At 32.9% G+C, this 14,010-nt stretch overlaps 1 protein-coding gene across 9 annotated transcripts in view; it reads left to right on the top strand.

The window, feature by feature from the left end:
- The window catches only part of LOC113519451 (plasma membrane calcium-transporting ATPase 2), a 218,968-nt gene that overhangs the window by 97,533 nt on the left and 107,425 nt on the right, over positions 1 to 14,010 (top strand). For 8 of the 9 annotated variants that reach the window (XM_052897055.1, XM_052897057.1, XM_052897058.1 and 5 more), the window contains one exon: positions 13,225 to 13,292. The gene's annotated coding sequence lies outside the window, so the exon portion shown is untranslated. Of the gene's footprint in view, positions 1 to 2,178; positions 2,489 to 13,224; positions 13,293 to 14,010 lie in introns of those variants that run through there. The other variant, XM_052897056.1, reaches the window with a different exon arrangement.

Below are 14,010 nucleotides of genomic sequence, written 5' to 3'. Positions count from 1 at the left end.
TTTAAAAATAACATAATACCTTAATAACTACATTTGAAAATAATATAGTTCTTTTTACCTTTATTCCATGATTAATTTTGACGGCTAATTCGTCAAACCTATAACTTTGGGCATAGAGTTGATGATTTAACCCTAACTCCTTTTCGAGAAACAATGTAACATAAAATGGGGTGTTAACTTCTGCGTCGAAAATTAATCCGATATTTTTTTAATAAGACGGAACCATCTGTGCGCAAGCTCTATTCACTCTTTTCCGTCTTTTCTAAGTATAACGACATTAGCCATCAATACAACCTACTTGGTTTTATGTGTACAAATGTAGCATCATTTAATCATAATGATTATATATATTTGTAATTAATTAACTTTTAAATAATATGATGTAATTATAATTACCATATTTATTCATTAATGATTTTCATCACGTCCTTAACTATCATCTCTAAATACTGGGTACAGAGGAATAACACATGAGTCCTCAGGAATGGCAACGCATGGGGGGTATCATGGGCGAAACAGTATACTCTATTATGTCCATGGTACTGCTCATGTCTATAGGCGACGGTAACCACTTTCCATCAGGTGGGCCGTCAGCTTGTTTGCTATTCTAAGTAGTATAAAAAAAAAAAATAACTATAAAACAAAGTCGCTGTCTGCATCTATTTCTCCACTTACTTCTAACGCAACGTATTTTGATATAAGTTTCAGTGTCATTTAGATATTATTTCAAGTTTTGTATGTACAATTTGTACTCGTGCCTGTGCGAAGCCTGAACGAGTCGCTAGTATACGTACTGTAAGTAAATTCTTCTGCCTCACTCGCTTAGCCCTTTATCACGTCCTGAATATTAGTAAGACATTTCTTTGACAAAAAAAAATATATTCATGTGTTCATAGAACATTCAGAACATTTGTCTTTGTATTAGAGAAGATTATGATGAAACAAGATATCAAATAATTAGCACTTACTAATGACTTAATATTGATGTCTCAATGCCGAATACCTCACTTTTATATGGAACTATAAACTAGGTAAAGCGCAAATTGAAGTAGGTACATATGTATATTTTAATATAAATGTACATTAAAAATAGCTCTATTTGTAACTCACATTTATCGCAATGGTAAATTATAAAAGAAACCTTAACCTCATATTTCTGACACGTTATATTTAATCCAAACAAAAAAGAACGAGGGAAAACGCTCATCAAATTAAGGTAAACCCTTACATACCGTACACCGCCCTAATTGTGTACAGCAATTCAGTTACGTAACCCTCAAGTTAACTGTACAGTAACTATTAAATCATCTGTGGCCATACTGTAACCTACATATATCTACCTGTAGTAGATAGTACAGTAGTACATGATTTTTTACAAACGATACTACATTTTCAAAATCAGCCCCATTAATATGCAAGTCCTTAGTGAGCCCCCCGAATTAATGAAATTCGTTTTTTACACCCGTGGGAAAAATCTAATAAATGGTCATATTACGTAACACTGGAAGCTTACAAAGGAAAATAGTTCACGAATGCAAAGTCTAAACCTATTTTTACGCTATCGTACGTTCCACGTATACTTGTGTTTTTTGTTCAACACATTCTACAGGACTTTAATTAAAAATGAAAAGTTCTATGTGAAGTGTCTTTACTATACGTTGGTTATTCTTTTAGGTAGCTCCTCTCTCTCGTATTTGCTGACGTCCTTTTCTGGCAACCTACATTGTTTCCGTGCCAAGTCTGTATATCGAACCGTATAAGCTAGCCAGCTTTATAGATTTTCATATCAAAGAGTGTAATGCTAGAGATTCCTTAGAGTAATAGCGCAGCTAGGACCAAGCGGGCATACTTCTGCCGAATTTCGTGGGGTCTTGCGGTAAAAAGAGCAGGAAGTGCATAACTGGTAAGTATATACGTAGATGTAACCTTGATGGTGCAACTGAGCGGGCCTCCCGCCGCGTCTGCCCGGGCCGACGTTCGATTTTCACTTGGAGCATCAGCGCCCCGTGTCTCGCCCGGGTGGGCGTGGTCTGCAGGCCGGTCAATAGCACGGCATCCACCTTCTCGCTCGCACTCCCGTTTAACACATATCCACGTCTCTATCCCCCCGGGGATGATTGAAACGTCTGATGCCGCAGGCGCCCCGCGCGCCCCCTCGCCAAGGACGTTCAGTGAATCCGTCCCTCTCTGCCCCGAAAGCACGTGTCTCCGTTACTATTTCTTATAATGTGTGCCCCCTTGATACCGCGCGAAAATTCACAACCAATTATGAGTCAAGTGCCTGATAAATTAGGAGACATATTCGATGCCTGAAAGGAATCGCGAAGTCGCTTTTAGCGATGTGTGAGGAACTCCACTTTCTAGGACAATTAGGTGCCCATGTGAAGTGATATGGAGATAAGAAGATTTTCCGGGAACGTCACCTCTTCGTGTTTTCCGTCCTGTGTACTATCTTGCCTTTTTACTACTGCTCTCGTGATATCTTCAGGTACGTTGTGATATTAAAAATTATCTGGTGATCGTCTGTCTCGAATATACTGCTTAATCTCCTCATAAAATTCATCTGCAATATTCTTTCCAGTCAAATGTTTCAGCACCATTACATTACCATAGTCGCCTGGCTGTCGCCAACAGTCTAGACATATAATTATTACACATCGAGCCAACAAGGGCGGTTCAGGAGATGTGACTCATCCTAATTCGTCTTCGGCATCGATCGTATCTCCTCTGTATGTCGAAAAGGTCAGAGAGTAATCGAATACGGCCTATTGTTTGTGATAAAATCCAATGAATCAATCGTTGCTATCTGACACAGTTTTTGGTGCCATCAGCGAGCACTGGCAGTGTACGCGTGTTCTTCGATGAATAGTTACGTGATCACGATTGCAATGGAATCAGTGAATCGATTAAATATAAGATTGCCATGACACATAACTGATGACGCCAGAATGACATCACGGTTCCCTATAGCGGCAAAATTGTTTCTACATTACAACAATACAGCGAACGGACAAGTCCTACGCCCAGCGACAGTGACTGGTGGTATAATCATAGCCAGGGACGTAATTTACGTAACCAACATAAACACATCGTGAGATAAAACGCCTACCACTGCGGCCATTTCGAAATAGTGTGGTTCGTGAACTGCTGTTTGATGGAATCACTCGGTTTCGACAAATTCACCAGCTGCTGTTAATAGTCTATTGACGTGCAATTTTATTAGCAACTTTATTCACATTTTTTTATAATTTACGATGACGACCTAATGTTCAATGCCTAAGAACTAAGGTTACCATCGATCCTGATTTTTACGAACATACTCTAAACTTTTAATCCCATTTTTTTTCCGGATTATTTAATAAAAGATTTTTAATGAATGTTTCATTTTCATATTAATTATATTCGTCGTGTAAAACGTTCGTTGTGTGTGCTATTTATTATTTTGTAATAAAATGTTTAGCACTGATCAAATTTCCAAGTGGGAACCCTGTTATAACATTTTTAGAATTTTTTTTTCAATATATACTATGTGGTAAAAAACATCATCGTTCTATTTCGTGTTTTTAATTATGCTTGTATGTAACTGTATATAAGCTTAAATAAATTTATTTAACTATAAGTATGCATTTATATGCTTATAAGTGTCTATGTAAATTTCTAGTATCACTTTTAAATTCTGTGTCCTTAAAGGTTGTCTAGTAGAAAATGCTTGCTATCAAATCTACATTGTGTTCCCATATTATGTCTCATATTCTTATTTTTTATATAATTTAAAATTAAAATACTGCTTAAAATATCCATAGATATGAACTAATGTAAAATATGTCGCTTTTTATTTCTTAACAAAATAATTTATACCTGAACTCAGTGTTATTTAGCTCGGATGTTTCAGAGTTTTAAAGAAGTTCATCGAGATCAGTGAAACTGAACATTTTTCCCAGAGTAATGGAGAAAAGGGTTGATAAACGACAAAAGTTTTAACCCTCTGTATGTGAGGCAAAATATTTTGACATTTTTTCGTTAGTTTCGCTAGGAAAATACTTCCCTTAAATTGTGTATATACAATATATCTACTATAATATCAATTTTAGCTTGTATAGATATGCAAAAAGGTGCGTTTCTGTCTATCTAATACAGTCATTGATGAAACTATAACATACTTTATTTTTAATCATGTCGACTGTTTATGTAGATAAATCTGATCCATTCCACATACCATTGATGCCTTAAGAAAAGCTCGTCTCCCTGAATCAATCAATTCAGGCGCTTGATTTATATTTTTAAGGCCTTAATTGATTTCATTGATTGGTTCTATGTGAAAAAACTCCTATTATCATATTAGCCTTTACCACTGTTGATCGTAAGCCTGCCCCTTGAGGGTTTCTGCTGCCACGTTTGGCAGCCTAATTGACAACCGCAGTTAGGCTTTGCAGATGTTTTAAGGGAACGCTGCTGCCCATCCCTCTACAATTAAGCTCCTTTATTTGCCTCTTACAACACCCACGGGAAAGAAGGGTTAGCTTATTCTATGCCGGAGCCACACGGTCTTATGAACCCTGATAGCTGACTTCTAATATTGAAAGAATTATGTCAATATAAAATTGAACGGTCTATAAAGGATGTTTATACTCAGAGCTATAAATTATTTATCGCGCATTTAATTATTATTTACTTCAATGTAAAAGGCACATAAAATACCATAAGAATATTGATTTTCCTGTTCACAAATAACTTGCGTTTAATATTAGTTCATAGTTTTGTTGTAGGGGCATGTAAAAACTGTCGATGGTCGCTACTATTTGATTTATAATAAATACAGTATAATAGTAATAACAAACAAGTCAATACAAACAAGAATACAAAATACAGTCCACTAGAATACTACTAATGCCTAAGTCGCCTATTAAATTATAGTCGTTAGCGATCATGTCTTGACATTAGCATATATATTTTTTTTTATACAACTTAGAATGGCAAACAAACTGACGGTCCACCTGATGGAAAGTGGTAACCGTCGCCTATAGACATAAGCAGTACCATGAACATAACAGAGTATACTGTTTCGCCCATGATACCTCCCATGCGTTGCCATTTCTGAGGACTCAGGTGTTATTCCTCTGTACCCAGTAAATATTATAGACATATAGCGATTAATATCTGAACTACGAGTAAAATCGGATTTATGAATATCTATATATTTTGACAATATTTAGTAATACATAATATTTTGTATTTTTTTATTCCTCAGTCAATAATAATACTGACTCGAGGCAGAATACAAAATCTATCCTATTAGAATACTGTTAACGAATTCCTCGTACTATTAGTATGTATTGCTAGAAACTATTAATAAATTTTTTTAAACAACTTCAAGAAGAAGGAAGTTCTCAATTCACCTATACTTTTTTTTTATACATCCGTCACATGTTTGCCAATCCTAAACCGATTTCTACAAGTGTTACGAGTGTAACGTAATTCTTTCTACAAATTGATACGATTTACTGTCGCGGTTTCGTGATGATTCTTAAATTGAATTTGAAATAAGTGTTTTTTTTTTTATGCGAAGCAAAACCTTAAATTATAATATAGATAGATAATTTATTTGCGTTACTTACAGCACACAAACAATAACAGACATAGATGCACAAGCGCAGTGAAAAAAGATATAAAAATACATATACAAAAATAAAAAATAATAACAAAATGCATAAAATAAGTAACATTTTTTTCCTAGCGATTATGAAAACAAAAATCAAACTAATTAATGTTTTGTTTATAAGTACTTTTTATAACTTAAAATATTTACCGGAGATATAAGACATAACCTACTTTGATTAAACATAGTAGGTATAAAATATATTCACTTTAATACATATTTATAATCGTTAATTCTGACTCATATTTTATATTAAAAAAAAAAAAAACAATATATAATATATAAAAGTTAAAACAATTAGAAATATTTTTCTGTTAGTTTTAACTTTACAGTCACATTGTTATATTGTTTCTTATATTGTTTTCGCTATAATCTATATGTTACAGCTGTTCGTTTCACTTGTTTCATTAGTCATTTTCTCATGAATTCAAAACGCGTCATAATTAAGTCGACGCAATGTCACCATTTATATATCTTATAATAAGCGCTTTTAAAAATTCTGTTGCAAACGTTTTTTAAAAACAGAATTATGTTTTGTTAGCAATTATTATAATATATTTAATTTTTTTATACAACTTAGAATGGCAAACAAGCTGACGGCCCACCTGATGGAAAGTGGTAACCGTCGCCTATAGACATGAGCTGTACCATGGACATAACAGAGTATACTGTTTCGCCCATGATACCCCCATGCGTTGCCATTCCTAAGGACTCAGGTGTTATTGCTCCGTACCCAGTAAATTCACGCCATATCCCACCCTTCAAACCGAAACATAGCCATGCAAACACAACCGCTTTACGGTTGAAACACGAATGGGACAGAGGTACCCAAGCAATTGACTTGTCAACAAAGTCTCCCTCTGGTAAGAATTTAATTCAATTTTAAATGCGAATATTTGTGAGATTTCGATTTCACATATATTAAATGTGAACTCACGCATGTTCTGCAATCTTTATAACCCAGTTTTAAATAATACATTTTAATAGTGTTATAAAAATAATAAAACACTATGTGCACATGGATATATCTCGTATCGGTTACTTTATTTAATTAAGATATTTACCATACAAACAGTACAGTAGGTAGGTAGTATTTACACTACTCGCAAGTCTATCTCGACATATCAAACGGAAACGTCACATATATAGAGCCTTGAAAGATATTCTTTGGTAAGCAAACGGCTTCAGTAACTGCGAGAGACACCACTCTAAGTAAAGATTTAAGAGTAGAAATATAATAATAAACCAGCTCGGTGTTTAAAAAAAATCTTTTAATATTATTATTAGTATATTGTACTTGACTAAATAACTTTCATGAAATGATATTTCTTATGTGTAGTCCCGCTTTATTCATTAATACTTATTTGACAATCGGTATTTAAACAAGGATGGAATAAAAAGTCGATTGCTTGGGTACCTCTGTCCCATTCGTGTTTCAACCGTGAAACAGTTGTGTTTGTATAGCTGTGTTTCGGTTTGAAGGGTGGGATATGGCGTGAATTTACTGGATACAAAGGAATAACACCTGAGTCCTCAGGAATGGCAACGCATGGGGGGTATCATGGGCTAAACAGTATACTCTGTTATGTCCATGGTACTGCTCATGTCTATAGGCGACGGTTACCACTTTCCATCAGGTGGGCCGTCAGCTTGCTTGCCATTCTAAGTTGTATAAAATATATATATATATAGTCTTCGATAATTACCTAGTTGCGTAGCCAGATTTTTTTTTGTTAGTAGTTGACATACACAACCAGTAACTGCCACACTTATCAAGCGGATTGCCAACCATAGTTAAGCTTTGAGAATATTTAAAGAGGGACGCTGTTGCCCATCCCTCGTCTATAAGTTCTAAGTCTGGACCATACGGCATTACACTTATATATGTCATACATAAAATTAATGTATTACTAATTTACATTAAGATCAATAATAATAATATAGAACAATAAAATTATATATTTGTTAAAATATAAAGATTGGAGTGTACTATTGGGCAAATAATACAAAGTTGACAATTTGCTTGGAAAAAAGTTTTTGACTTTTAAAACTCCGTAGACATCGTTTAGTCTGCAATTCCACATTGAGACAGTTAAATTGTTCCATTCCCAGGTCGAACAGCTTTAACAATGAATTATTTGTCATAAAATTTATATAATGTACTAGTGTCTTAAGCTGCAGGTTACTAGAAGACCGGATCGTAATTTTTAAATTCTTATTTTTTTTTTTAATTTAACACGTGACTCAAAGCTTAAGAATGACGTCTTAAATATTATTTTTTTATGTATTTGTATGACTTGATAACGCAGAGTATCCTAGTATGACACACATGTGAAAACATATGTATATACTGAGTATAATGCGTTCTTTTTCGGCAGAAACATAAAAATTCACGAAATATGAAGTCGCGGGTAAAAGCTTGTGTACTATAAACCAATGTAAGGTCAAAAGGATTTCGTATACTTTATCTTCCTTAGACAGTAATTCTTATGTAAATTGCGTCTGTTGCATATTTGATAATAACATTTTAATTAACTAAATTAAATAAGTGAAGGTTAACCAAATGTGAAACCTTAAAAATATAAAAATATTATGTTATCTATTTCATATCATATATTTAATTTTACTATTTGTTTTACAGCCTTGTTCTTTATCACGTAGTATTTTTATATCAGTTTTAATATAAATTGACGAACTTACCTTTATACTCATCGTAGGGTTGCCATTTTTTCGTCTTATTCATTCATATTTTACTGTACTAGTTATTATTTTGCCTTAGTAAATATCTTTGATTAGTTGATTGGAATAAAAATACAAATATATTTATTTATTTATTTATTCATTAGTACAAATATGTGTACATGGCAGACTTAGTGCTAAAAGCATTCTCTCCCAGTCAACCATAGGGAAGTGTCAGAATACTCGAATGCGGTACTAGTAATTATTGATATACATACATACTAAAATTACACATATAAACGAATAGATATATATAAATAACAAATATACTTACACATATATGACATATACTATATTATACACGAAATTGAGAATAATATAAAGCACTTACTGCTCGGATAAAGTAAAAAAGTGATTTTGAACATTTTTTTGAAAGGCGTTTTAGTCTGTAATTAATTACTAATTATTTAACTAATCAATTATTCTTTTATGTTCTAATATAACTATAAATATCTCTGAAAAATAAAAAATAAAAGCAGATATATATATAGTATATACAGTAACAATGTCAAATCTGTACATGAAATGCTTTGTAAAAAGTAATTTATTCTGTCACGGAATACCTATTGAAATTCAAACAAAGGATATCAACATTTTTCTTTTAATATGTAAAATAGACCGCATGTTACGATTTTATTGTAATTTAGTATTCATAGAAACTAAAATGTTTCCAAATATGACGCATATTTAAAATATAGGTAAAGGAATTTTATTCCGGAATTACAGCTAACCCAACAAGAGATTAGAAAAGTCACGGATCTGAGTTTGTTATCATTGTGTCTATTGATATATGTTCTAATTTCAGTATCGTGAAATGCATGTCGTTGTCTTGTGGTGGTAACCCTGTCTCATTTACCGTATAACAATGGCCAAGTAAACAAATTACCTGTGCAATGCGTCACAAGTCGCGGCCCGACATTTTGCAAATATTTGTAGGTACCTACCATCGCCCGGCTGTGACCTTAATTGCTTATTTGAACTAGCATCTCAGCCTTGTGTGCTTTGCCCCGAAGATATCGAGTCTTGAGGGTGTCGAGATAAAATCTACGAGAGCTTTATTCCCTTATCGTTTTTAGGTCAAGCGTACTTAGATAGAATAGTATTTAGTATTGGATAATATAGCCTTACTAATATTATAAACTAACATTTGACCTTGTGCGCATATATATATCTATATATGAGGTATCTTATGTGTTAAAATATAACCTATCCGTGTGCTTAAATTATTTTAAATTCGTTAACCAGTTGAAGCGTGATTAAGTAACAAACATTTAAACACCTTTCAAAATGAGTACAATCTGAATAATAAGTGTTTATTTATTAACAATCGTTCGCAATTTAGCGTACACGTACTATTTGGGATGGCGAAGGAGTTAGGCTACTTTTTACGCCGGCAAATCAATATATCCCAAACACGCAGACGCGGATAAATACTAGTAAGTCAAACTTCTTCAAAAGGATATCCAATAATGACTATTTGGTTTTACACTCGAAACTTTAGAAGATATCAGTAACAATTTAACAGATAGTCCCATGGGGGTAATCTTCCGTCCCGACTGTGATAGATTAGTCGACGTTCTCGATAATTTGAACCTATCTTCAGCCGAGACAGGCTTCAGATAATCTCTCTTACCGAGAATCCTAATTACTAATTACAGCGACGAGTTATTTATAGATGGCTATAAAATATATTCATCACTTATAAAAATTTGACTATATTTATCTTTATTATGATTAGTAAATACCTATTATGACTTTGAATAAGCTTATAAACTTTCGTCAAGAAATAAGCTATCATATACAAAAATAATTTTTAAGTCTGACTCCAGTAGTTCCATAAATTAGAACCAGAGGGAGACTTTGTACAAAAGTCGATTGCTTGGGTGGGTACCTCTGTCCTATTCGTGTTTCAACCGTGAAGCAGTTGTGTTTGCATGCCTTTGTTTCGGTTTGAAGGGTGGGATATGGCGTGAATTTACTGGGTACAGAGGAATAATACCTGAGTCCTCAGGAATAGCAACGCATGGGGGGTATCATGGGCGAAACAGTATACTCTGTTACGTCCATGGTACTGCTCATGTCTATAGGCGACGGTTACCACTTTACATCAGGTGGGCCGTCAGCTTGTTTGCCATTCTAAGTTGTATAAAAAAAAAAACTTCTATTTTAGTATAAACATAAAAATCACACCACTCGGTGATTAAAATGAAGTTGAATGACAGCAAATATATTGAAAAGTATATAATGAAGCCATAGAAAAAATAAGCTAGCCAAGCCTGGCTGCCTGGCATCTGTCTGCCGCCGCTATTGCAATTTGCACATTCCAAAACATTATCATTTATGCCAAGTAACTTTCATTTTACATGAGAAATGTTCTTCAGATATCATCGTTACATAATTTATGTGTGAGTAACACAAGAGTAAAGCTTGTCAAATATAGAGAGAATTGGAAATCAGGTTAGAATCAGCGAAAATATTACGTAACACAATAGGACACAAAAAATATATATAGGTGAATTCAAAACCTTTTACAAAAGTGGTTTGAAAAAATACATGATATCGTTTTAGGAAAGTTTTTTTATGATACTTAGAACGGCAGAAAACAGATCACCTTATCTATAACAGTAATTGCAGTCTGCAGACATGAATAATGCCTTAAACATCATAAAATATACTGTGATGCCCTTGATAGGTACCCCTCACGTGTTGCCATTCTTGAGAACTATTGTGTTAGCCCTTTGTACCCTATAATTTCACAAAGTAGCTTTACGAGTATAATTAATTTGAAATAATTGGACGTCAAAATATGGTTAATTTTTAATAGCGTAACACTAGTATAGTGTTATATTATTTTTGACACAATTCTTTAACGTACCTGTTAATTCACATAAAAATTAATGGTCTTCAAAGTGTATTTTGGCCATGTGCTCCTGGCATAGAATAAGCCACCCCTTCCTTTCCCATAAGTGTCGTAAGAGGCGACTAAGGAAGGCGAGGGATGGGCAGCAGCGTCTCTCTTAAAACATCTCCAAAGTCTTAAGCATAAGACATGCCAAATGTGGCAATTAAAGCCTGATATGATGATAATGAAAGTGTATTTATCATATAAAAAACAATGAGAAGAAATTTCATTAAGTTTTTATTATTCTCATTATATTATTTATTAAGATGGTATCTAATGAAGTTTGCAGTTTATATTGGCTGACTTGTCTTAAATAAATGCATACCTATAACATTTCATATTTATTAAGAAGCATTACATTTTTGTCTTTGAATTCCTCTTCTATTGAAAGTTGCCTACCATTTTTACTCAACATCAGGTTGTGTTACAGCCAAATCACTCCTGCAGGTTCTTTAGCTAAGAATTTTGCATCCTTACCTCTTTTATAAGTTGTTTTCAAAAAGAATGCGAAACTAAATTCCGATGTATTTTTTTCGTGTGTATATTAGCATCTTCAGCAATTCTCTTAAAACTAATTTTGATAATTTTATAATGATAAATAAGAATATTTGTCCTTGTTGTTGCTTTTTAACGAAACATATATCTTATAATTATGTTTATATTATGCAACAAATAAACTATTTTGCAAGCTGAAAAACAAGCTTTTATATTTAATAAAAGTTGTGAATTTAATTGATCTTATACCCATTTAATACTAATCATCATCTTCCTGCCGTTATATCAATTTTTTTTTTTAATAATCGACGTGATATGTTCTCTCCCTATCTTTTCGATTTAATACTTATATTAAAAAATATAAAAATAACTTAGTATAAAAGTTAGAAGTTCTGCAAGACATAGAGAAGGTAAATATATTTGATAAATAATTTCACATGTGAATTACAAATATACGTAATCACATAGATATAGTTATAAATTAATCAAAATCCTAGTATCTTAACTTTCATAGTAACAGTGTATTTGTTAAATTACTCCTCAGTCCGGACCCCATAATTCAATTTACAGTCAAGGCCATAATACCTTAGGGTAATGCCGACGACACAATAATTAATACGCACGCAATATCCGTAAGCCAATGCGGAAGAACACCATATAATACACACAGGTGAACCCACTAATATGTGAAACGACAATTAATCAATATTTCTTTAACCGTCAAGCGTGGATCTAACTTGTAGTTTATTTTTGAAAAATAACATCATAATTGTGATTTCTCAAGATTTAGAATATACCTATTATATAGTTATATTTCTTTATTCACTATTATAACAAATTTGTCACACAACGGCAAGTGAATTTTTACATTATAAAAATAAATAAAAATAATGTTAAATTACAATATGGAAGCAAATGAATAACTAACTTATACAGATTCATTGTATGTATTTATTTTATTTTCATGGATAACAGGATCCATTTTATAAAAACAGACTTAAAGTTAGCAACTGCTTTTTTTATACAATAATGTATTCCCGAAGGTTATACCCAGCCTTCATACGCAATAATAATAGATCACTCTCCTGTTATATCTTTAATATTTCTTATTTATCGATCAACGCAAAAAAAAAATGTCTAAGAACATGAAATATTCTACATGACATTCCATATGACCTATGCATCCAATAAATAAACAGATATCTCTGTCGAAATAAATAATAGAAAATAAATATCATTACACAGTAAACACAGCGCCATCTAGTCTGAAACTAAGCAAAACTTGTACTATGTGTATTTGACAATCTGTGCGCATGGTGGAGCGTTATGTTCACCATAACGACAACAGCCAACAAATGTTACTTATTTTGTTGTCCTAAATATCAAAATAGCCTTAATAATGTGATAATAATAATATATTTATTTGTTACAGGTCGCCACCTGCAGCATAATAGGGAGCCATACGCCGCGGCGGAAAGACGGGTGCGACACGCACTCGTGGTATGTAACATTTTAATATATTTTATTCATTTTAAAATTGAATTCGTAAAAAGTTAAGGAAAATAAAAGTAAGTATGTAAAAATAAATTGAAATTGTAAATGTGATAAAAGGGCGTTTATTTATTATATCTTGACGGTTTAACAGCTCAACCTATGACTATGTTTAGTATATAGGTACGTACTATATGAAATAAAAAAGGACATAGGCTACTATTCATCCCGGTCATGCACACAAAGTTGTAGGTATAAGCTAGTTTTTAGTAATAATTCTGTTCTTCGAACCAAATCTATCTATTAAATAATGCTGACTCTTTTCCCTATCCTTAAAGTCTCGTCACATCTAAAAAATGTAATAGAAATGTTACAGATCATAAAAAACGAACAGCTCGAATGATTATTTCACTTCGCATATTCTATATTCACGTCTCGTTCATACTCAATATATATACTGCCTGTCAATATGTCACCCTGTTCAACCGATGTCCGATTCGGAGACACGTTCCGTTTCCATTCGATTCTATTCTCGCTCGGAACACTGTTGTATCGATTTCCACTCGATTCTAGGCCGCGATTTCGTAACGCTATGATGTGTTTTTGAAGCAGTTCGCATTTTTGTACTTGATTTTCTCTTGTTATTATTCCATATTTACCATCGTGTAATATACACATTACATACACACATATAATTGTTTATTTATATGCTTTTGTACATTCACTT

The sequence above is a fragment of the Galleria mellonella genome, unplaced genomic scaffold (genome assembly GCF_026898425.1).
Source record: "Galleria mellonella isolate WM207_F2 unplaced genomic scaffold, CSIRO_AGI_GalMel_v1 utg352, whole genome shotgun sequence".
NCBI classification, from domain to species: domain Eukaryota; kingdom Metazoa; phylum Arthropoda; class Insecta; order Lepidoptera; family Pyralidae; genus Galleria; species Galleria mellonella.
This window is presented reverse-complemented; position numbering and strand designations above follow the sequence as displayed.